The sequence below is a fragment of the Bos mutus genome, chromosome 23 (genome assembly GCF_027580195.1).
Source record: "Bos mutus isolate GX-2022 chromosome 23, NWIPB_WYAK_1.1, whole genome shotgun sequence".
NCBI lineage: Eukaryota > Metazoa > Chordata > Mammalia > Artiodactyla > Bovidae > Bos > Bos mutus.
In genome coordinates, this window is record NC_091639.1 from 17,441,088 (window position 1) to 17,467,395 (window position 26,308).

The following is a 26,308-nucleotide window of genomic DNA, read 5'->3' on the forward strand; positions in this document are numbered from 1 at the left end:
AGGGAGGCCTGGCGTGCTGCAATTCATGGGGTCGCAAAGAGTCAGACATGACTGAGCGACTGATCTGATCTGATCTGACCTGATATAAAATAAAAATTCTTTAAAATATATACTTTTAAGAACATAGACCATCTTCTCAGTGTTCTTTTCAAATTTTTAAACTTAATTCCTCTTATTTTTCCTTAGGGATTGTTTTCTAAAGAGGTAAAGAAAAAAATTTAAAAAGTTGTCAAGATGGTTATTTTGAATATTGTATTCTAATTTTATTATTGCCATGTTCCCCCTTTAGTCAAGTAAACTTAACTTCTTTTACATTATTTTTTGCCCCCTTTGCCAATTATGCAATTGTAATCATTTCAGATGCTCTAGTCGAGTGTCTTTGTATATATTCAAAACCATTTACTTCATCTTATTCACTTTAAAAAATTTTTTGAATGCAATTAAAAAGCTGTATGGTATACAAGTTATACAAAAATTAAATGTTCTAGGAAAGTTATTATATAGCAAAATTCATGGAGAAGGTTTAGGTTAAATAGATGAACACTTCAACAGGGTTTAACTTAGATTTACTTATTTATGTACTGATAAACAACCTGATTTATATCATGAATGAATTGTTAAAGTTTAAAGAAATAAACATAAAAAAAGAAGAGAAAAACAAATAGTTGAGAGAGAGAAAGAGTAAAGCAAATATAAGGGCACACTTAAATGAACTCCTGCTGCTGCTGCTAAGTTGCTTCAGTCGTGTCTGACTCGGTGCGACCCCATAGATGGCAGCCCACCAGGCTCCCCTGTCCCTGGGATTCTCCAGGCAAGAACACTGGAGTGGGTTGCCATTTCCTTCTCCAATGCATCAAAGTGAAAAGTGAAAGTGAAGTCGCTCAGTTTTGTCCGACTCCTAGTGACCCCATGGACTGCAGCCCACCAGGCTCCTCCGCCCATGGGATTTTCCAGGCAAGAGTACTAGAGTGGGTTGCCATTGCCTTCTCCTAAACTCCTAGACATATAGAATTAAAGAGCCTCTTGATGAAAGTGAAAGAGGAGAGTGAAAAAGTTGGCTTAAAACTCAACATTCAGAAAACTAAGATCGTGGCATCCAGTCCCATCACTTCATGGCAAATAGATGGGGAAACAATGGAAACAGTAACAGACTTTATTTTGGGGGGCTCCAAAATCACTGCAGATGGTGACTGCAGCCATGAAATTAAAAGATGCTTGATCCTTGGATGAAAAGCTATGACCAACCTAGATAGCATATTCAAAAGCAGAGATATTACTTTGCTAACAAAGGTCCATCTAGTCAAGGCTATGTTTTTTTCAGCAGTCATGTATGGATGTGAGAGTTGGACTCTAAAGAAAGCTGAGTGCTGAAAAATTGATGCTTTTGAACTGTGATGTTAGAGAAGACTCTTGAGAGTCCCTTGGACTTCAAGGAGATCCAACCAGTCCATCCTAAAGGAGACCAGTCCTGAATATTCATTGAAAGGACTGATGCTGAAGCTGAAACTCCAATACTTTGGCCACCTGATTCGAAGAACTGACTCATTAGAAAAGACCCTAATGCTGGGAAAGATTGAAGGCCAGAAGAGAAGCATATGAAAAGGACGAGATGTTTGGATGGCATCACCAACTCGATGGACATGAGTTTGAGTAGGCTCTGAGAGTTGATGATGGACAGGGAAGCTTGGTGTGCTGCAGTCCATGGGGTCGAAAAGAGTCGGGCACAACTGAGTGACTAAACTGAAGTGAACTGGAGACACATAGAAGTGTAAATATATGTAATAGATATACTGTAGTTAAAAAAGTAAGCCACAAATTTTGCCTCAAAGCTTTTAGCTGTTTAAGTAAAAAGGGAATTTGTATCAATTATAAGAATCACAGTATTCCTAAGATTTCAGAATGAAAATGAAATAGAAAACAGTAATTGAGGAAAAAATAATCCAAAAGTAGAAATCTGAGGTTTTTCTCTCATCACTTCTCATAAAGTATTGAATAATGTAATAGAAATATGCCTATGGTAGGTATAGTGGTAATTTTACTGGACTGTTTCTGATGGTGCTTTTTAATACAGACAACTGATATAAAGTTATGGACAATTAAGTGAAAATCAATGAAAATATCAAATATTGTGGTTGAATGCCCAGCTCTTTAGTTTGATACAAGTGTGTTAGTCGCTCAGTCGTGTCCAACTCTTTGTGATCCCAGGGACTGTGGCCCATGAGGTTCCTCTGTCCATGGAATTTTCCAGGCAAGAATACTGGAGTGGGTTGCTATTTCCTTCTTCAGAGGATTTTACCCGACCCAGGAATCAAATCTGGGTCTCCTGCATTGCAGGCAGACTCTTTACCATCTGAGCCACTAGGGAAAATAGTTAAAATATATAAAAGAATAAATGTTTAGCATGCTCATCAAACCTATTTCTGTTGTTTAGTTGATCAGTCATGTCTCTTTTGCAACCCCGTGGACTGTAGCCTACCAGGCTCCTCTGTGCATGTGATTTCCCAGGCAAGAATACTGGAGTGGGTTGCCATTTCCTTTCTTCAGGGGATCTTTGTGACCCAGGAATTGAACCCTCATGTCCTGCTTTGCAGATGGTTCTTTACCACAGAGCCACCAGGGAATCTCTCAGTCTGTATCTAGAAATAATTCGCTATCACTCGTGTTTTGAAAAGGATTAAATAACAAAGACTTAAACATTTTCACCTGCCTGAAAAAATGTGTAGTGTAGCTATTAGGCACTGCAGATTAAATGCTGAATCATATTCCTCAAAACTCTTATTAACAAAGACAGAGTCTTCACCTGCCTCTCTTATCAGATCTACAATCAGACCTAATCTTAAGAAAAGGTGAAAGTGAAAGTCGCTCAGTTGTGTCCTTCTCTCTGTGACCCCATGGACTATACAGTGTAGTTCAGTTCAGTTCAGTTGCTCAGTCGTGTCCGACTCTTTGCGACCCCATGAATAGCAGCACACCAGGCCTCCCTGTCCATCACCAACTCCCGGAGTTCACTCAAACTCATGTCCATCGAGTTGGTGATGCCATCCAGCCATTTCATCCTCTGTCATCCTCTTTTCCTCCTGCCCCCAATCCCTCCCAACATCAGAGTATTTTTCAATGAGCCAGCTCTTCACATGAGGTGGCCAAAGTACTGGAGTTTCAGCTTTAGCATCATTCCTTCCAAAGAATACCCAGGACTGATCTACTTTAGAATGGACTGGTTGGATCTCCTTGCAGTCCAAGGGATTCTCAAGAGTCTTCTCCAACACCACAGTTCAAAAGCATCAATTCTTAGGCGCTCAGCTTTCTTCACAGTCCAACTCTCACATCCATACATGACCACAGGAAAAACCATAGCCTTGACTAGACGGACCTTTGTTGGCAAAGTAATGTCTCTGCTTTTGAATATGCTATCTAGGTTGGTCATAACTTTCCTTCCAAGGAGTAAGGGTCTTTTAATTTCATGGCTGCAATCACCATCTGCAGTGATTTTGGAGCCCCCAAAAATAAAGTCTGACACTGTTTCCCCATCTATTTCCCATGAAGTGATGGGACCAGATGCCATGATCTTAGCTTTCTGAATGTTGAGCTTTCAGCCAACCTTTTCACTCTCCTCTTTCACTTTCATCAAGAGGCTTTTTAGTTCCTCTTCACTTTCTGCCATAAGGGTGGTGTCATCTGCATATCTTATATAGCACATGGACTTTTCCAGGCAAAAATACTGGAGTGGGTAGCCATTCCCTTCTCTAGGGGATCTTCCCAACTCAGGGATCAAACCCAGGTCTCCCGCATTGCTGGTGGATTCTTTACCAACTGAGCCAGCAGGGAAGCCTTAAGAAAAGGTATGGATAAGAAATAAATCATCAGCCCAAAGGAATAACCGAAATCCCTCTTTTCAATTTAGGGACTATCAAAGTCCCTAAAACATGTAGTTCTACTGTACTTGTTTGGAAATTCTCTCTGGGGTTAGCCACAGATTTCTTTAGAGAGATAAACTCAAATTCCAGTAGAATCAGTACCACTGATGTTAACAAAAGGTAGACACAGACGCTGATATGTTTCAATAGAAATATCTGGTTTTTAGTATATTTGAGCTTTGAGCACCAATCACAATTAATAACCTGAAAGTGATTTGAAACACACACAGTGGTCTGTAAATATAGTTTTGATTTGTTTGGCCCGCCTCAAAATTAAAAATGAAATACTACTACTCATTTGCCAAACACTTCAACTGTTTGGTCAGATTCATTTTGAGAGAATCTGGAAGATGTTCCATTACTTTAAATGTTGCCTTTTTAGAAGAAAGCGTAGGCTTGCTCCCCACCCCCATGCCCCAAGAGAGTTCTAGTATAAAATAGAATTCTCCTGGAAAAAATTTCCACGTCTGTATTCTCAAAGAAATGTAATGTCTTATTTGCCCTCTCAGCTCCATTCCAGGGCCACACAGCAGTTTTGTTCTATTGCTTATTTTATTCCCCCCTCCTGTAACCTCTCATTCTCACAGCACTGAAAGAGTTTAAACAAAAATGACTTTGTTTGGTTCTGCAGAATTAACACGACACTCGGGCTTATTTCTAATTGACTGCAGATGTTCTTTAAGCAGAGAAAAGCCTCAGCCTTGCGTGCATAATTCTTCCATGGTCCTAATGGAGAGAAGTGAGTCCAAAATTAGCAACTTTTTTAAAGTCAAATCTGGCTATCTGTTGCATAGACTTTGTTTTTTGGTGTTGCTTTGTTTTGTTTTCAATTTTCCAAGGGCATCCAGACAGAAGATCTTTCAAGATCTTTACAGAGAGGGCCACTATGTTTCCAGGAAACTTACAAAAGAAAGAAATCCAAACCAATCATTGTGGCAGTGCATTTATGTCTCCCCTCTACTCTAAGGTTGTCTTAATAATAAGACACTGTCCTTGAGAATTGTTGCTGCTCAGAAACAGGACTTTTAAAAAACTCACCAAAAAGTGTTGATCTCTATGCAGCAGAGTGGCAAGTTTTGAAGAGAATGAGGTCAACCCAAGGGTTCTGTTTTGACTGTCTCGAGTCTGATTTGCTGACATGGATAAACTTGTGAAAACCAGCTGAAGAAAGGGACGCTCTGTGTTCTTTCGACTCCTGGCTTCAACAATTTGCCTCACAATATGTTACAACCTCATTGTTTCTTCCAGATCCAAGGCCATGTGTTTATGTGTCCAAACAACAGGTTTTGAGGCTGCTTATGTTGCTTTTAAAAATATCACTTTAAATATTGAGAACCTCAGAACTAAGTGTACCATGTCTCTGGTCCAGAGACCTGACCATGGGACCCACTAGGGAAAAAATGCATGGGCCCAAAGAAATTCATGTTTTAGGTATAGGAATGTGTGTCCTATTTTCTTTTTCGTAAAAATTTCAGGACAGTTAGGCAAACTTTCAGAATGTGTGATTATATCTAATGTGAAAATACATAATCCCTCAAAATTACATGTTAATAACTGAGAACAAAATGTTTGAGTGTAGTTGTTATGTCACTAAGTTGTGTCTGACTCTTTGCGACTCGATGGACTGCAGCATGCCAGGCTTCCCTATCCGTCACCATCTCCCAGAATTTGCTCAAATTCATGTCCATTGAGTCGGTGATGCCCTCCAACCATCTTATCTTATTTCCCCCTTCTCCTCCTCTTAATCTTTCCTAGCATCAGAGTTTGATGATAGAGTTCAGTTCAGTTCAGTGGCTCAGTCGTGTCTAAACTCTTTGCAACCCAATGTACTGCAACACACCAGGCTTCCCTGTCCATCAGCAACTCCTGGAGTTTGCTGAAACTCATGTCCTTTGAATCAGTGATGCCATCCAATCATCTCATCCTCTCTTGTCGCATTCTCCAGCCTTCAATCTTTCCCAGCATCAGGGTCTTTTCCATTGAGTCAGTTCTTCACATCAGGTGGCCAAAGTACTGGAGCTTCAGCTTCAGCATCAGTCTTTCAATGAGTATTCAGGACTAATTTCCTTTAGGACTGACTTGTTGGATCTTCTTACTGTCCAAGGGACTCTCAAGAGTCTTCTCCAACACACAGTTCAAAAGCATCAATTCTTCAACATTAAGCCTTCTTTATGGTCCAACTCTCACATCCATACATGACTACTAGAAAAACCATAGCCTTGACTAGATGGGGCTTGTTGGCAAAGTAATGTCTTTGCTTTTGAATATGCTCTCTAGGTTGGTCATAGCTTTTCTTCCAAGGAGCAAGCATCTTTTAATTTCATGGCTGCAGTCACCATCTGCAGTGATTTTGGAGCCCCCTCAAAATAAAGTTTGCCACTGTTTCCACTATTTCTCCTTCTATTTGCCATGAAGTGATGGGACCAGATGCCATGACCTCAGTTTTCTGAATGTTGAGTTTTAAGCCAATTTTTTCACTCTCCTCTTTCACTTTCATCAAGAGGCTTTTTAGTTCTTCTTTGCTTTCTGCCATAAGGGTGGTGTCATCTGCATATCTGAGGTTATTGATATTTCTCCTGGCAATCTTGATTCCAGCTTGTGTTTCTTCCAGCCCAGCGTTTCTCATGATGCACTCTGCATATAAGTTAAATAAAGCAGGGTGATAATATATAGCCTTGATGTATTCCTTTCCCGATTTGGAATCAGTCTGTTGTTCCATGTCCAGTTCTAACTGTTGCATCTTGATCTGCATACAGATTTCTCAGGAGGCAGGTCGAGTGGTCTGGTATTCCCATCTCTTGTAGAATTTCCCACAGTTTAGTCAAATGCTTTGGTGTAATCAATAAAGCAGAAGTAGATGTTTTTCTAGAACTCTCTTGCTTTTTCAATGATCTAACAGATGTTGGCAATTTGATCTCTGGTTCCTCTGCCTTCTCTAAATCCAGCATGAACATCTGGAAGTTCATGGTTCATGTACTGTTGAAGCCTGGCTTGGAAAATAAAGGGAGGGGATAATACTGTTAATGAACATAGAAGTCAGCCCTGGGTTTATTTGTTTTTTAATATTTATTTATTTATTTGGCTACACTAGGTCTTAGCTATGGCATATGAGATCTAGTTGCATGACCAGGAATTGAACCTAGACCCCAAGCACTGGATGCATGGAGTATGAGCCACTGGGCCACCAGAGCAGTCCTCAATCCCTGCTTTGGGTTTAGGATTAGAGTCAGATATTCCTATAAAGAAGGGGATTCCTGAATTCACCAGCATCCTCAGTTCCTCCCCCAACCTGCTGACATGAGAATATCTACCCTGGAGTCTTTCTGCTGCCCTGCAGTCACTGGCCTCTTATTGATTTCAATACTATGCTTGCATTTTGCAAAAGTTCACCTGCAAGTATAGCATGAACATTAGGTTTTAGTGACCTAGAAAACATGGTTTTGCCATGGATTTTGCCTCCATGGAATTATTTTCAAGAATTCAGTTATACAGTACTTCAGGTCTTAATTTAGGTAGAGGAAGCATCCTCTGGCATATGGTTTAAAATAAGACTTCTCAGCAGAGGCTGGGAAGCGTAGGTGACTGACGTAGCCAGTGTTTAGGCCAAGCTGCCACAGTGCTACAGGCAGCAGTGTTGGGGCTTCAGGAGACAGCACTAAAGGGGAAGATAAGCAGGATTGGAACAAGGAGAAGAAAGACATTGAGCGAGGCAGTAATTCAGAGATTACCGCCCACTTTGACCAAAGAGCAACTTCAGGAACATCTTCAGCCTACGCCTGACCATGATTATATTGAGTTTTTTTCTAATGATATTACTATGTATCCTCATGTGTATGCAAGAGCATACATCAACTTTTAAAGCCAAGAGGACATTATTTTGTTCAGGGATTGTTTTGATGGTTATGATGGTTATTCCTTGACAATAAAGGTCAGGAATATCCTGCCATCATAGAATTTGCACCTTTTCAAAAAGCTGCAAAAAAGAAGACTAAGAAAAGAGATACTAAAATCAGGACTATTGATGATGATCCAGAATATAGAAAAATTTTGGAGAGCTATGCTGCAGATAATGAGAAAATGACATCTACTCCAGAGACACTGCTAGAGGAAATGGAAGCAAAAAATAGAGAACTAACAGCTAAAAAGGCATCTCCACTTTTGAGCTTCCTGAAAAACAAGCAGAAGATAAGAGAAGAAAGGAGGTGGCGAGAAATAGAAGGAAAAAGACAAAGAGAAGGAGAGAGGCAGAAGTGGAAAGAAGAAGAGAAACAAAAACAGATATAGAAAAGCTAAAGAAGATAGACAGAGTTCCAGAAAGGGACAAATTAAATGATGAACCAAAGATTAAGCTGCTCAAGAAGCCAGAAAAAGGAGATGAAAAAGAATTGGACAACAAAGCTCAAGAAATTAGACAAAGAGAATCTGAGTGATGAAAGAGCCAGTGGGTAAAGTTGTACATTGCCCAGGAGTTCTGAGGGTGAATTTAAAGATGAAAAGCCTAAGAGACCTGAAGATGAGCATGGCAGAGAATACCGGGAGAGGGAGCGGGATTATGAATAGGTCCAAGAGTGCATCTGGTGGGAGAGAGAGGCTGAAGAGGCAGGAAGAAGAGATCCACAGGCAGAAGGAGCACTATGAGAAGGAGAAGGCTTGCAAGAGAAAGGAAGAAGAAATGAAGAAGGAGGAAGAAGCACTTTGGGAAAAAGGAAAGAAGCCTGAAGGTACAGAGCCAGTATGCAACTCAGAAAAAAAAACTGAAAAGAAAGAAGTGGTTAAGAGAGATTGCATAAGAAACAAGGATCACCTAGCGATGCAGCTTTACCAGCCAGGAGCTCGAAGCCGAAATCGGTTCTGTACCTCTGAGACCAGCACCAGGACTGGAGATTCAGCCATAGAGATAAAGCAGGAAAGTGGTATTAACCATAGAATAGAAGGAAGGGAGGAGTGATAAGTCCAGATGGCCTTAGGTGTCCTGACTGTCTAGGCAGCCAAAGAGGACGGAATTAAGCAATCCTGAAGTGCCTTCGGGGCAAAGGAATAGAGAGAGAGAGAAAAGGGGTGCTGTGCTGGTGGGGTACACTGCAGAGGAGTAAGTTTTGTGTCAAAGCAGGAACCTGATTGCAGGTTCAGATTGGAAGTGCAATTTTCATTTTTTATGCAGTTTTCTACAAATTAACTTTAAAATGTCAGATAAAGCTGATGGGGAGAGGACATACATCAGTTTGCAGGCAAGAAATGTCACGAGAGGACTTATTTAAGTATGACCTGAGAAGAAGACATGAGAACTGGCTTTAAAATCAAAAGGTTTTCTTAATCCTGGATTGAATTTTCTTAAATTTCAATTGAGCAGAGTCACTGTGAAGTCTCGTTCAGATCTAGTTATAGTCATTGTTGGTGATAACTGTTGACTTTGTGTAGTGTAGAAGCAAGAAGCATGTAATTGTAATACAAGTACAGTGAAGGATATAACACATCTTCATTTATGCAGAAATTTAAACAATCGTGTCATGTCAATATCTTTTTTTTAATTTAATTTTATTTTTAACTTTACAATATTGTATTGGTTTTGCCATATATTGAAATGAATCTGCCACAGGTATACATGTGTTCCCCATCTTGAATCCTCCTCCCTCCTCCCTCCCCATACCATCCCTCTGAGTCGTCCCATTGCACCACCCCCAAGCATTCAGTATCACGAATCGAACCTGGACTGGAGACTCGTTTCATATATGATATTATACATATTTCAATGCCATTCTCCCAAATCATCCCACCCTCTCCCTCTCCCACAGAGTCCAAAAGACTGTTCTATAAATCAGTGTCTCTTTTGCTGTCTCGTATACAGGGTTATTGTTACCATCTTTCTAAATTCCATATATATGTCCTGAAGTTTTAGAATTAGTTTAGGAACCACTACCCACTCCAGTATTCTGGCCTGGAGAATTCCATGGACTGTGTGGTCCATGGGGTCGCAAAGAGTCGGACACGACTGAGCGACTTTCACTTTCACTTTAGTTCTTTGTTTGATTACGTGAGATTAGTGTAAAATTTTTTTGAAAAAAACACATCATTTTGCCTTTAGCAATTTTTATATTCAAGAAGTTTAACCCTTAGTTGGTGCTTGACAATCCAGTCTTTGCTTGACCTTAGGTTTCATGAGCTGAGTGCCTACCTTCTCCAGGAAGGAAATTGCACCAATATTTGTCCCAGTTAAATAGCAACTTAGCTTGTCTTGCATCAATGTCAATAAATAACAGCACTCAAAAGAAAGAAAGAAGGAAAGACTTTTCAGCAAAACTTAACATTTGGGGAGAAAGGAAAAAAATATATATTAATCTCCTTTTGTTGCTAATTTATGATAGACCTTCCAGAAAGGCTCTATTACAAAATCAAAGTAGGTTACAGCTTTGAGAAGCTGAAAGTGGAATCTTACTTCTAGAGAATGAGTTCTTCTCTTGCTCAAATAATGTTATGAAAACAGAAAGGCCACAGAGCATATCCTACTGCTTTTTTGCCACATTGTCTGATAATGTTATAAATAAATTACTTATCTCATGAAACATTAAACATGTAGGAATGTCTGAATTTGCCAATGATAAGATACTACCCTGGAGAGTTGGAAAGTTTAAAAGGATTAAGCCTATCTCCATAAATATAAGAAGATTTGGGGCTTTAATGATAAATAATTAGTATGTTATCTGAAAGCAGTTATCTGAAATTAGTAGTTATCAGAAAGTGTTATCTGAAATAATAATATGAAAGTTTAAGAGAAAAAAATTGTTGGTGACAAGAGAAAAGTCTTTATAAATATCATCCACTCAAGATTTCTTACAGATTAAGAGATGTTAAGCCTCAATATGTCAAATATCATATCTGTTTAACCTGTTATTTTACCAAGCAAAGGCCAAGATAAGTTGAATATGTGTGTGTGCATGCCAAGTCTCTTCAGTAGTGTCCAACTCTTTGTGACCCTATGAATTGTAGCCCGCCAGGCAACTCTTGTCCATGGGATTCTCCAGGCAGGAATACTGGAGTGAGTTGCCATGCCTCCTCCAGTGGTTCTTCCTAACCCAGAAACCTGCATTTCTTACATCTCCTGTATTAGCGCCACCTGGGGAAACCCTGAGTTTAATACCAGTTCAGTTCAGTCACTCAGTCGTGTCCGACTCTTTGCAACCCCATGAATCGCAGCACGCCAGGCCTCCCTGTCCATCACCAACTCCCGGAGTTCACTCAGACTCACATCCATCGAGTCAGTGATGTCATCCAGCCATCTCATCCTCTGTCGTCCCCTTCTCCTCCTGCCCCCAATCCCTCCCAGCATCAGAGTCTTTTCCAATGAGTCAACTCTTCGCATGAGGTGGCCAAAGTACTGGAGTTTCAGCTTTAGCATCATTCCTTCCAAAGAAATCCCAGGGCTGATCTCCTTCAGAATGGACTGGTTGGATCTCCTTGCAGTCCAAGGGACTCTCAAGAGTCTTCTCCAACACCACAGTTCAAAAGCATCAATTCTGTGGCACTCAGCCTTCTTCACAGTCCAACTCTCACATCCATACATGACCACAGGAAAAACCATAGCCTTGACTAGACGAACCTTTGTTGGCAAAGTAATGTCTCTGCTTTTGAATATGCTATCTAGGTTGGTCATAACTTTCCTTTCAAGGAGTAAGTGTCTTTTAATTTCATGGCTGCAGTCACTATCTGCAGTGATTTTGGAGCCCCCAAAAATAAAGTCTGACACTGTTTCCACTGTTTCCCCATCTATTTCCCATGAAGTGATGGGACCGGATGCCATGATCTTTGTTTTCGGAATGTTGAGCTTTAAGCCAACTTTTTCACTCTACTCTTTCACTTTCTACCATAAGGGTGGTGTCATCTGCATATCTGAGGTTATTGATATTTCTCCCGGCAATCTTGATTCCAGCTTGTACTTCTTCCAGTCCAGTGTTTCTCATGATGTACTCTGCATATAAGTTAAATCAGCAGGGTGACAATATACAACCTTGACATACTCCTTTTCCTATTTGGAACCAGTCTGTTGTTCCACGTCCAGTTCTAACTATTTCTTCCTGACCTGCATACAAATTTCTCAAGAGGCAGATCAGGTGGTCTGGTATTCCCATCTCTTTCAGAATTTTCCACAGTTTATTGTGATCCACACAGTCAAAGGCTTTGGAATAGTCAATAAAGCAGAAATAGATGTTTTTCTGGAACTCTCTTGCTTTTTCCATGATCCAGAGGATGTTGGCAATTTGATCTCTGGTTCCTCTGCCTTTTCTAAAACCAGCTTGAATATCAGGAAGTTCATGGTTCACATATTGCTGAAGCCTGGCTTGGAGAATTTTGAGCATGATTTTACTAGCATGTGAGATGAGTGCAATTGTGCGGTAGTTTGAGCATTCTTTGGCATTGCCTTTCTTTGGGATCGGAATGAAAACTGACCTTTTCCAGTCCTGTGGCCACTGCTGAGTTTTCCAAATTTGCTGGCATATTGAGTGCAGCACTTTCACAGCATCATCTTTCAGGATTTGAAATAGAGTTGAATATAGGTACTAACAAATTATAAAGTCTATATAACATTTAGAAAGAGAAAAAAACACCAAAAACATGAGAAAACCAGCCAAAACATGCTTCCTTCAAAGCTTGAAGGAAAAGGGGATTATTTTGGATGCATGTTCATCTTCTAATACCAGCAGAGAAAGACTTGAATTATCCGTAATCAAGGAAGACCTTTTAAAACAATCTCAGCCAGGAAGGCTAACTCAAAATATTGTAACTAGTGAATCATTTTTGCTTTTTCCATGCAATACCAGAGCCTTAGCATACTGACACTCATGGATTTATACCCATGGAACAAAGACTTTCTCCAGTGCCTTAGATGTTCAATATTAAGCAGTTCCAAATGCACTTAATTTTTGGTTTCTTTTTCTTCAAGTTTCAGTCACTATTTGTTATCTGCTCTATTTATTTACTTCTAAAACACATAGCTAATAGCTTTTCACTGAATAATACCTGCTTTTAAAGAGGACTCATAGTGTGCTATTATCAGGTTATCTTGTAATTGATTGTTTTTAACGGATGGGTCTTTTTGTTTAACTAAGGATTTCTGACCTTTAAGACTGTTAGTATTTCTAGGTGATATTTACTCTGTTGATCTCTGGCTTTCATTGTTTCTTTGCATTCCTTGTGTGTAGTGTCTATGTTTAAACTGGTGATTTCATGTATTTTGAAACTAAACACTCAATCTCTTCGGTTTGTATACTTTCTGGTCTGGGCCTATGGAAAGACTCTCCCAATGCATTACAGAGATGTTGAAATTTTGGTTTCAGATAAACTCTAATGCTCCTTGTTGGAGGAGAGGAGCCCTTTGATGTGGCTTAGCAACGCTGCTTTATTTTCTATTTTTATTTTTGTTCATTATAGCTAATAATATCAGCCTAATAGCTAGTAATATTGGCATTTCAGAAAGGAGAAAACAATTTTTTGACAATATCTCCACACTATGGATTATTTGCTACTTTCTGGGAATGATAAGGCTAAAATGGCACAGTTAAAGTAACGCTATATATTTCCCCAAGGATAAGATTGGGTTACAAATTATTTACCAGATGGTCTGAGATCAAGTCTCCTAGGTTGGGGATAAGACAGAAGATATGCCCACAGTTAGCAGTGAAATAAAGTTTAAAAATGCTTAAGGAGGTTCTAAAGGAAAGAATCAAATAAAGGGGTGTGTTAACATAAAAAGGGTCAGTGGAATGAATGCTTTTTATCTTAATAATTTGTTTCACCCTTATGGGCTCATAAACCCAAAAGCAAAGTTGAACCTCCAGTGTCCATTACCTGGAATTCTGAGACTAATGCCTTCTGCTCTCAGCTCATCTGCCTGGATTCAGGCCTGTCCCATGGCACGGCCCCCAGAGTGAGGAGCCAAAATGGGAGTGGCATCATGACTCTGACTCAGTGTACCCTAAAGTGGATGCCATCCGGTCTTCCCCCATGACTGCTATATTAGCTACGCAATGCTATTCATGGAGAACTTGGAAACCTCTCAGGCGGGGTCTTTGAAGAATAAAAGCAGTAATCAAAAGTGAGGTACTTAAACTGCCCTGCAAGCAAGAAAATGCAACAAATACCACTCCATTTCCTGGCTTTCAAAACTTGGGGGAAAAAAAAATAAGAGATTTAGCACCAAAGTGCATTTAAGAAAGTAAAATCAAGACAGTATAGCTGAAGCTGGGGGAGGAGGGAATACACAGAGTAAAAATTCCCTCAGAGCCCACGGAAAGCAATAAGAGTTCTCATTTAACCTCAGAAAATGACTTGAGAATCACTTGTACTTTGAAACGATTCTAAATTGCAAACTAATTTCCCAGTGGGATATGTTGATGGTCTACTGTACACAGCATAAATAATGAGTTTGCAGCCAGGACCCCAAATAAAGCAGTGCATGTTTGTGGAATTTATGAACCATTTTTTTCCCCATCTGACATCGCAATGTTAATGCTTCCAGTTAGGAGTTTTACTGTGTCAGCAGGTGAATTCCCTGGCAGTAAGTCAAGCTTTAATGGAACATGCTGGTAGGAATGATTATGCTGCTGCAGTATAAAACCCCAGCGTTGGTATTAGGCTTCTAGAACACATGGGCACAGCCTGCTACCTACCCTGATTGCAGATGTTCTTGGCTGTTTGACTTTAATGCTACACTTCAAATTGACCACGAGGAAGTAAGATTTCTATCTTATAAAGAATCTTAGAACTGGAAAATCTAGCCAAACCTGCTTTTCTATATAAGAAAGAAATCAGAGGCCTGAGAAGTTACATGGCTGATGAGACGATATCCACTGTAAGTGGGGGAACTGGGATGCTAAATTAGACTCTGCTGGTCCTTCAGTTCTCTGTTTCTGTCTCTTTCAAGGCTACTGCCTTTTGCTGAAAAAGAAAAAGGTGAGTATAATACATTTTATAAATGTGCTTAAGAAAAGCAGACAAAAATACAAATTTGAAGCATAACTTCATAACAGAAAACGAAGTGTACAACCCGGTATATATGAGTATTCAGACATCTCTGACTACAGTGAAAAATGATTTTTTACAAAGCTTCATCCTCAAAGTTAAAAATATTACTAGACCAGATGTCATGAGTTAATATGATGCTGATAAACAACTCGCTGAGGTGAAGACCAAATGGTCCTTACCTGCCTGTAGAAACAATGGATGTTTCCTAAGAAAAGCTTGTGTGCCATGTGTGTTAGGAAGGGGTAGCCAGGTTATACTCAGCCATACCTCTTCTGAGATCATTTGAGTGTGTCTCTACTGTGGAAGACACATGGTTTCCTCCACAGGAGCAATGTCCAAATTCTTAACCACTTATCCCAGGGTGTTTCTTCTGCTACATGGTATGGTATGGATTCTGCCCCTCAGAACAGTTCCAAGCACCTTGCCATTCACATAAGTTGGCAACTAGTGTTGCTCTATTATATCTTCATTAGACCCCTCCCCAAACCTAAACGTAAGATCTGAGTTCTAGCCTAGCCTGAGGATTTGTGCCACCATTCTAAGCATCCCACCTGGACTTGGGTGTCAATGAGCAGTCCTCTCCTCATCAGCTCCTTTTCCTCTTCTTTCCGTCAACTAGTCAACCTCTTTTCAAATCTTCTACTTGACTCCTTCATTGTGATTCTTTATAGATAAACATCCTTTTCCATTTTCATAAAGAAAGTCAAGAACACCTCAAACCGGGACTTCCTTGGTGGTCTAGTGGTTAAGACTCTGCACTTTCAGGGCAGGGGGTGTGGGTTCAATCTCTGGTCGGGGAATTCAGACCCTACACTCTACATTGTTGTTTACTCGCTAAGTCGGGTCCGATTCTTTTGTCACCTCACGGACTGTAGCCTGCCAGGCTCCTCTCTCCATGGGAGACCCAGAGTTAGAACCCACACCTCCTGTGGCTCCTGCATTGGCAGGCCGATTCTTTACCACTGAGCCACCTGAAAAGCCCTTCAGATACTTTCCCCTTATACATTTTTAGTACACGCTTTAGAACTTAATTTTCACAGATTCAAGCATCAATAATAATACACTTCCCAACTTGAAGATGATGCTTGCTCCCAAGACCAGCCTATTCTTATTTCTAGCAGTCTATAATATGTACACAGGTAGAACTGTTTATATACAAAGTGCAAAGAGAGGATTTAAAAAACAACCATGTATGAATCACAAAAAATATTAAAATCTAAAAATGCTTAAACATTTCCTTCAGAATCCAAAGGCAGTAAATGAAAATATATTTAGAGCATCTGTCCAAAGACTGCCATAAAAGGTATCTAATGGTGCTGGAGATTCCTTTTGCATTTGTTTTGGTATTTGTGGACAGAACTGTGAGTGAGACATAAGCCAGTCAGTGCCCATGTTGTGAAGAGTTCTGAATGTGTTCATATACCTCCAGAGTCACACGTTCCACAACCCTCCAAGTATTATAAAATCTTTAAAGATAAGGTTTAATATTATTATTCTAAAATATATGCTTCCAAGTGCTAAGTTCTTCATAGCGTATTATGTCTCATGTCAGGGTACTGGTGACAGAAGGACTAAATCTGCTCATTTACATCCACAGTTGGAAACAAAGCTAGTTTCAGCCAACATAACTCAGCTGACATTATTCTAAAATATCCTCCTCCCACGTGAAGTAGGATTTCATATTTGCAGAAAATATTTATCCCAAGCTGCAAGCAATATTACAGTGACTCTTTGTTTCAAACTATTCATCACCATATTTAGATAGGTTTAAATGCCAAGTCAGGTGTCTTTCTTGTAAGAATGAGGAAAATGGTGGAAAAGATTATGCATTCTTTAAAAGTGCACTGATTTAATCAATTTGTAAAGGCTATCAGTTGGACAGCAGCATATCCTGTACTTACCAACTTTTGACCAAGCAGATGGTCATTTTGTCACTGGTTAACTTGGATGGATCTGTGTGGATCCATGACAGTGTGATCTGGACAATTTTGTCAGGAGCTCAGGGAAGTGCGGCATTCAGTCATCTAGTCTTCACATTTGCTTGAATGCTAGGTGGAAAATATGAAGACATTTTATTGTCTGAACTGTGTCTGTGTCCTGAGCCCTACAGTGATATTCAAAGTCAAATTGCTTTCTCTTAACTTTCATCACAGCATGATTTTTAAATTAAAAAGAAGCATTTGCCCTTTCCCTTTTAGTTGCTAATTATCCCTTAGGTAAAAGGGATGAAAAGTTAAGCTGCAAAACCCAGTAATACAGATTTTTTTTTTTTTTGCAGAAAGCAATGTTTTAAATTAACTCATTTATTTCTTTTATAAGTCCTATTACTGATACCTACAATGTATCTGTCACAGAACTGGGCAAAAGGAATGCAAATACAGAGATATCCCCTCTGCTTTCAAGAAGGGTATTAATTCTTGGACAAAAGAAAAGTGAAATGTTAGTTGCTCAGTCATGGCTGACTCATTGCAACCCCATGGATTGTAGCCTACTAGCCTCCTCTGTCCTTGGTATTTTCAAGGCAAGAATATTGGAGTGGGTTGCCATGCCCTTCTCCAGGGATCTTCCTGACTAACTCAGGGATTGAACTTGGGTCTCCTGCATTGCAGGCAGATTCTTTACTATCTGAGCCACCAAGATTCAGGAAGGTATAATTTCTTGGAGAAGACACACAGAATTAGGTAATAGTGGAATATGGTAAGTACTTTAGTGGTAATATGAATAAATACCATGAAAGTGAAAATGTTAGTTGCTCAGTTGTGTCTGACTCTTTGTGACCCCATGAACTGTATGGCCTGTAGCTTGCCAGACTTCTCTGTCCATGGAATTCTCCACCCAAGAATACTGGAGTGGGTTACCATTTCCTTCTCCAATAAATGCTATGGAAAACACATTTTAAAAATTCACACATTTTGGGGTTTAGCTGATAGCCTTATAGAGAAGAAATCTTTTGCCTTAATTAGTGAATAGAAACTGACCTGAGAAGGGGGCTTGCTTTATATATGAGTACAAAAGCATTGTTTCAAGATGGTCTGGTCTATCTTTTACCTTCTTTAGCTGCAGTGGAGGATGACTATGGAATTGGGAAGGAGTGAAGAAGGAAGTGACCTTTCTACTGGATCAAAGGAAAAACATGTGATAAATGACCTTGAGCTTTCATCTCAGGGGTTATTTTTATTTCATCTTAATTTTAGGAGATTTATAAATCTCTACCCATCACAGACTTGAATTTGGGATGCTTATACAGACATTTCAAAATACAGAAAAGATTTTGTACCTCTCAGTGGTTACAGACATGCCTTAGATGTAAGGCAGAATCAATTAGGAATCAAAAGATTTACCACAATGATACGAGTGAGGAATTGTGACTAATAGAGGTATAAAAGGTATAGGAATGAAAGTTGACAAACTGCAGTTGCAGAGATTGAGAGTTTTCCAGTATTATCATGGAGGATTTCACACCCTAATAGAGCCAGTGTTTCATAGACAACAAGAGAAGTCAAAGTCATAGAATTATAATGATGAAGAAAGATCAGAATGAAGACCCCTTCATCCCATTGCTTCTAGATAAGGTTAAAAATACCATGGTGAAGAAGCACTCCCATTTAGTAGGTTACAATTATCCCTGCACATTACTTACTTTTCATGTGATCTGCGCCCAAAGGTGAATGTTGTATTGTCTAGTTGCACATTTCTTGACATGTGAGTGGCTGTTCATAAATATTCACAGAACAAATGGCTACACTGTTAATTGTTCATTCCACAAAGTAGCTTTCTTTCCCCCATATTAATCCTTTATTGGTTACAATAAAGTTCATGTTAAAAGAAGCTCTTCTGTTCTCCTTAAATCTTAGAAGGAAGTCTTAGAAGGAAACTTGTATAGCTACTGCTAAGCTATTTCAGTTTGATAGACCGTGGAACGTCATGCTGAAACAGGGGTTCTTCAGTTGAAGAGATCCTCCCTGTGGGATAGCTTTCTTTTTAACCTACAGTGCTTGCTGTTCTATAAATAAGCTTAAATTGACAAAAAACATAGCAATCTGAGTTTGGTAGAGTCTCATGACGCGTGTGAGATTGATAACTCTTTTGGTGAGACAGGAATTTATAGGGGACCCAAAAAGCTGTCACAAGTGATATATCTATAATAACTCTTGTGGAAAAAGTTGCTTCATATGTCTCTGTCTTTATTAATTACTGATAGAGATGTTTCTCAAAGCCCAGACCATGTTTTAAAAAAAAGGCATTTTAAAGGAAAATGAAGAAAATTCAAAAAGCTTCTAAGACTTTTAGAAAACTATCACAAGATAACTTACAATTTACAAATACCTACCAAGAATCCAAATAACCAAAAGCCAAAATAATCCAAATCTGGCGTTGTATCTACTATTGTTCACACTGTCAAGGCAGGACTAGAAATAACATCCTAATACTTCCAGAGTCACAGAATAAAAATTAAACTTAGAATAATTCTATTTGTACGTATATTTGACAGTGTTCTGTGTATGTATGAATATTAGTCAATCATATAAATATCATGCATTCATTCAAAAAAGCATTCTCTTTTACTATTTGAGAGACAGTATATTAGATACTAGAGGTACAAATAAAATTGATCGGTCCCTGCCCTCAAGAAGCTTATAATCTAGTATATTAAAAGTGGAACATTGTTTTGTCACATCACTCTGGCCCGTTGCTGTCACATTTGACTAAGATGATGGACTTGCAGCCATTGTGCAAAAAAGTGTATAAAAAGGACATCAGGAAGAACAGAAAGATAACAAAGATCTTGTATCATTTATACTAATGATGGCACCTTATTATTTTTATTTTTTACAAAAACAAACTTTTTTCATCAAGTTGAAAACCTACTTTTAGGATACTTCAGGCCAAAAATCATTCAAGAAGTAACCACAGCCTCATGGTAATAAAGAAAATTCAGGACTCAAGGCAACCAAAATTATAAATAGCTCATTGCTCAACTTAATTGTTCTTTCTCCTCTCAATATTGACTGTTAACATTTTGCAATTGGAATGCTTTCCATCTGTGTCTTTACTTGAACTGTGTGATCAACGTTAATGAAAACTATTATCGCTCTGTGTTTTAGTCTTCAAGTTGCTTTGTGGTGACATAATAACAACCTGAAAACCCTTAGCTAAGCCACACACTTAAATGTTATATATGCTTTATGTCCCATGTTCAAATGCACACGCAGAAATATTATCCATAGGAAGTTATTGGTAATTGTGTTGGGTTCTTTTAAATATTCAGAATCATACTAAATATAAGGACTCTAGTGTATTAATAAATAAAAGCAATTGAACATATTAATTTAGCAAATGCTGGTTCTTTATATCTATTCTTTCAATTAAGTATTTTACTCAGTCTTCTCTCTCATGTGTTAAAATGTACTTCTCACAAGGCTACCGTGATGACCAAGGACTGCTCTAGAGGGGACCATTCACATAATTATATATTCAGTTATTATATTCTTCATTTCTGAGTGAGATGTCTTTTATCTTTTTTCGAGCTCATTGTTAAAATTCTCAGTGAGTTCGTTTATTCTTTTCCCTAATTCAGTTCACATTTTGATTACCAATGCTTTGACTTCTTTATCTGATAAATTGTTTGTTTCATTATTTTTTCCCCCAGGGTTTTCTCTTGTTCTTTCAACTGAGAATGGTTCTGCCTTTTCTTTTTTTTTTTAACTTTCTCTGCCTCTATGAATTTAGGTGAAGCAGTTACCTAACGTGGTCTTGAAGGGGTGTCCCGGCACAGACTGTGTGCTCATGCCTCTGGTGGGAGAGCTACATTGACATGGATGCAAGTCACATCTTTTCACAGGGTATCCTGGAAGGTATCACCTTGGCAAGTGGTGGGGTTGGAGATGGAGGGGCTAGAGCAGAGACAGGTGAAAGGTGGGACTTCCCCACTGCTCAGTGGCCCGCACTACCCTTGTGGGGTGCGGTCTGATCCCAAGCTGCTGGAGAAGAAGCCCTGAGGGTGGAGCCCATGCACAGTGACTCTGTTCCCTTTAAGTATATGCCTTCCCTTTCCTAACACTGGGACCCTTGCTCCAGATGCAAGAGAACCTCAGCAAGGAGGCCCATTCAGGTTATCTGCTCATATCAGCCACAGACAGAGGCCTGAGCACTTTCTGATGCAACTGCCTGTGTGGGTGCCCCCAGTTGTTTCTCTGCCTTTGCTCAGACAGAGCCTTGAGTACAAGTTCCCTTTGCTCCTTGCAGCCAATCTTTGAGCCCAGCCTGTACCACCCTTGCCCTGTTGTGGAGCCATGCTGTAAGGCAGGTGGGGCTCCTGTCAACTCTTGGCATACATTGGGGCATCAGTCGTAGTAGAGTTCTGGGCTGCTTCGAATGATTTTTCTGAATAAGCACCAACAATGGCCATAGCTGCTCTTCCTGGGCTCAGCCCCCAGGAGATCAGGTTGTCTCTGAGAAAGCCCATGGCCTGGCTTTCTCCCCAGTCTGGCCACTCTAGATCCAGTGCTGTGCTAGGATGCAGAATGAGCAGGACTGCAGCATTTACTTGGCTTTGGATGGGGCTTCTGTTGAGGTGGTAGGCAGAAACCAGGGAGTCTCTAGAGCAGTCCTCTCTCTACCCTCTCTGCTCTGCCTCAGGGGCAAACCAGCCCCCACACACTCCTCCAGCTTCCCACAGCCCTCCAGCCAAACAAAGTGACTCCTCTCCCAAGTGTAGAAACCCAGGATGGAAGCACCCAATCTGTGGCTCTCATTGTTCACTCCTACAGGGAGGTAAGTGTAGCAGGGATGGGAGGAGGGTGAGAGGGGGCATCTCCACCCACATACTCTCTCTTTTCTTTAGATTTCCTCCCAGGGGCACAGGTCCTGTCTGCATTGCCTTTCTTCTCTTCTTACCTGATTATGTGTGAATCTTTCTTGCAGCCTTGGATGTACAAGAGTCTTTCTGACTGTTTCTAGTTAGTTTTCAGTAAGAATCGTTCCACATGTAGATGTATTTTTAAAGTTGTTCATGGAAGGAGGTGAATTCCATGTCCTCTTATTCCACCTTGACTGATCTCCTACCATGCTTTAAAAAAATATTTGTAGCTAATTATATTTATGATGTCTTTTCTTAAAACCTGCCTTTCTAAAACAACTCTTAATTACATAAGTATCTTTATTGTGATTGTTGCTCACACATTCTCTTGATGTCTGTAGTCTCCATGTAAAAAATGAACTGTATAAGATACCAAAACTTATAATCAAATGGACCATTATCTATTTGGTCTTCCACTGTATAACTCAGGTTTTTTAATTTGTCTCCCTAATTGTTATTTTTTTTTTCCAAAGGAGATAACAAAGCATTTTTAGTAGACAACACAGATACTTCTAAACCCAAATGATCTAAATACTCTGTGTCACTATCCAGTCATTTAGATGGAATATTTGTGCAGCTCAATCAGTGGAATATAAGCCATTTCTATGCTTGAGTAGATTTATAGTCGATTACATTTATAGTAGGCAGTATCTCTTCCTGGAAAATGTTGACTTCATATAGGATTTTATGATGAGGGTGTGTAAGCATGCACAAGTGCATATTCCTGTGTGTGTGTGTGTGTGTATGTGTGTGCATGTGTGCACATTTTCAACACATGCCTCCTATTTCTCTGGGATTACCCAGGAAAGCATTTCCCAGAGAGCTTTATTTCTAAGCTTCACATGAATCTGGAGTTTTCAAGGTGAAAATGATTCCCTGTGGATTGGTTTCAAAACAAGGTGGGCAGCACAAACTGAAAGGGATTAAGGCAGTCAATGTGACCACACAACAATTTCCTCCCTTATAAACCTTTTATATCATTGATCAGAATTTTAATTCCATTTGCTAAGTAAATGCAGGTCCCCAGAGCAGAGGTTATGCCTGCAGCCACAGGTTTGAGTTTTCAGCTGCTTTTCCATTACATAGCACACTGTAATTTCTGTGGGCCTCTTTGGTGATGAAGCAAGGAAAATGAGAGTTAGATGGTTAATCCTTTTATTTATTTTTTCAATAGGAAAAGAATCCTTGATTTGAAGACCATTTGCCCATTGCTGGATAAGAACAGCCCTATAAAACTTAGACCAAATATTCTTAACTTATCAATTGACACATTTCAGAACAGTCTCTGCTTCTTTCGACTACACTATTTTGGAATGATTTAAGTTAGTGTATTTACATATAATTCTTGGAAGAAAGTCGATCTTTCCTCAACAAAGCTGGAGTACTCATTGGCAGGCAGCAAAGATGGGCTGTGTTAATGTCAATTTCTTTACTTTTTATAAATGCCACCTGTGTTACCAGCATTGATTTGAAGGTGATGTAATTTTCTTGCAAATCCATTAGTTTTATAGGTTTTTGGCAAGCCCTGCTGCTGTGTTGATTAGATATAGCAACTGTGTCTATTTAAACAGGGTTTTAAATGCTTGGCTCGACTTTCTGTATTGGCTGGATAACAAGACATACAGTAGATGCTTTAACTTAAGGTTGTGTGAAGCAATGATTTGACACATAGCTTAGTGTTTAGCCATTTGTGATAATAAGCACGTTAATTGTGGAGTTAATTGTAGGTACCTGCAAGACATACCGTTAAGTGATCCTGACAAATAAGATACAGGCTCTCCGCCCTCTTTACGTAGCTTTTTTCTAACAGTGTTTCTCAAAGCTCAGTCCTCAGACGAGGAGCAAATCAGTATCATTTGGGAATATGTTCAAAATGCGAATTCTTGGCCCCAGCACAGACCAAGTGAATCAGAAACTCTAGGGATGGGGTCGGGCAATCTATGCTTTAAAAAGTCCCTCTGGTGATTCTTCTCTTGTTAGTTTGAGAATCACTGGTTATAAGAGAATGCCTGACACACATCCCTGCTATGTTTTGGCACCAAACAATTCGTCATGAGTCACTTTGATAATTATTCTTAATGAATTAACCTTCTATATCCAAATTGGCAAATGCTGGGAAATCATTTAATATTAATGAAAAAATGATAACTTATCTCTTAATTTTGAATATGTATCTTTACTCTGATAGATGGTGGATTATTATAAATGTATTAGAATTGAGGCTCAGGGTGAGGGAAAGCAGCTAATCTTTATTTTCTTTATCTCTCCTTGCCTCCTCGTTTTCATTATCTGAAGAAGTTAACATCACATGCTCCATTACACAAGATGCAGCCTTTATTATCTTTTATCTCTTCCTGAACCCTTTCTATAAATGCTACTTGATTACTCTTGCATGTTGAGATAGACATTTAGAATAATCAAAACATCAGGAAAGTGATGCCTGGTTAATCTAGGGCAGTGCTGCTTCCATGACATAGATAAATGAGTTGAGGCTGTTGGAAACATGAGTTCTGGTGAATGAGCGGAGATGATGTTTAATGGAAGATAGAAGGTGAGAGACTTGATGCTAGCAAATAAAAAAAAGGTAATAAGTATATTTTCCAGCAAAGGATATACTAAATTCCCTAGGGAAATGAAGAGCCCTGACAGTTCAGATATCTGAAATTCATGGCAGTTAATTCTTAAAGGTGATTAATTTGATTTTTCATTTGTTCACTCATTCATTAAATATTAATTGTCTGTTTTCTTTTTGTCTGCTTTAAGCTGAGCTGAAACTGTGTTTCCAGAAATCCCTCCTGAAATAGTTCCAGATGAGTGTGGGCCACAAGGCAAGAAGCATTTTGCTGTGAGATTTGGAAAACAGAAGTGAAGCATAGCTGGGGCATTTCAAGGCACCGTGTCACTTACACCTTGGCTCACCTTATTGAAATGGGACAACAAACAATCCGAAGATTATTTCTAAGTGCTTCAATTGTGTTCACATGTGGTTAAGAAACTACGGTGTAAACATTTGAGAAAAACTCATGGTAGTCAGTTTTATTGTGCTCAGAATTGTTGTGGCGATTCAGCCAATATATATTTCTGGGTCAAAGGCCAAAGTTTCTGGATTTTTCATGTCTTCTTTTCTGCAGTCTACATTTTACCCAAGCCCCAGAGGTCACTCTAGTACTAAAAGTACAGTTTCCTCAACCCTGTGAAAACCACTGACTGAGGCTTTTACCATAATATTGCAGAAGAACATGGATACATGTGCTTTGCTGCTACTGCTGCTGCTAAGTCGCTTCAGTCATGTCCAACTCTGTGCAGCCCCATAGACGGCAGCCCACCAGGCTCCCCCGTCACTAGGATTCTCCAGGCAAGAACACTGGAGTGGGTTGCCATTTCCTTCTCCAATGCACGGAAGTGAAAAGTCAAAGTGAAGTCACTCAGTCGTGTCTGATTCATAGCGACCCCATGGACTGCAGCCTATCAGGCTCCTCCGTCCATGGGATTTTCCAGGCAAGAGTACTGGAGTGGGTTGCCATTGCCTTCTCTGGATATGTGTGCTCACTAACCCAGAAATGCAAAGTTAGTATAAAATCTCAAATAAATGACCAAGAGGCCAAGGCTGGCAGACTCTAGTGAGTTTTAAGGAAAACTGTGAATGAGTTTTAAGGAAAACTGTGACTTTGCTCTGGTGAAATTTAGAGGTCAAAAAACACATGGAGATGACCCCATGATGAAATATTTAATAAGCTTGGGGAGAATAACAAACTTGGTCTGGATTCCACTCAATTTAGAGTGAAAACTAGAACTTGATTCAGAAGGTTAAGAGGAAAGACCAAACACATTAATGTGAAAGAGTGAATAGAATTTGTTTTGTCCTTTCTTGACAAAGAAAAAAAAATAACACAAATAACCTTTGCAATTTATATATATATATATTATAAACACACACATATATGTTTATTTATATAAATTATTATATATATATAATTTATATACAAAATAGTATACAAATGTGCATATATAAAGTTTCAGAGATTTTCTAAATTTCTCACTTGTGGCAACAGATGGATTCTGAGGATCCCCAAAACTTTGCAACTGAGACTCACATCATGTGATGTTTTCAAATGTACTTTCTTAAAAAGTGATGTCAACTATGGATCAACCCCAATTGGCAGACACAAAGTCAGTAAACCACGGGCCAGAGTTTATTTGGTGCTTCTAGTTAGAAAAACTGAAGTTGATACATTTGTCAAAGCTCAAAGATATTTTGAGTGCATTTTACATCAGAGTCAGGTGGAAATGCCCACACTCTGAAGGAATCGTCTGAGAAAACTGGTGACAGATGGATCTGAGGACAGGAAAGAAGTGAGTGAGCAAAAGGTGACTCTAAAATCTTGAGCCTTTAGCTGTGTATTCACTCAACTAAGCTTACAGAGCCCCTTCCTTTTCTACTGTTACAAAAGAGTAGGAAAGAAAGCAGCCCAAGTCAGCCTGTTTTCTTATGCCAATCAGTCACTGAGCAGTTCAAGAA

At 39.4% G+C, this 26,308-nt stretch overlaps 1 long non-coding RNA gene and 1 pseudogene across 1 annotated transcript in view; both read left to right on the plus strand.

Annotated features, from left to right (window-relative positions):
- The window catches only part of LOC102268560 (regulator of nonsense transcripts 3B pseudogene), a 43,947-nt pseudogene extending 35,085 nt beyond the window's left edge, over positions 1–8,862 (plus strand).
- LOC138984907 (uncharacterized) overlaps positions 1–24,725 on the plus strand; it is an 83,000-nt gene extending 58,275 nt beyond the window's left edge. The window contains exon 3 of the long non-coding RNA XR_011462150.1: positions 24,553–24,725. This is a non-coding gene — a long non-coding RNA (uncharacterized lncRNA). The remainder of the gene's footprint in view (positions 1–24,552) is intronic.
- The last annotated feature ends 1,583 nt before the right edge of the window (positions 24,726–26,308 follow it).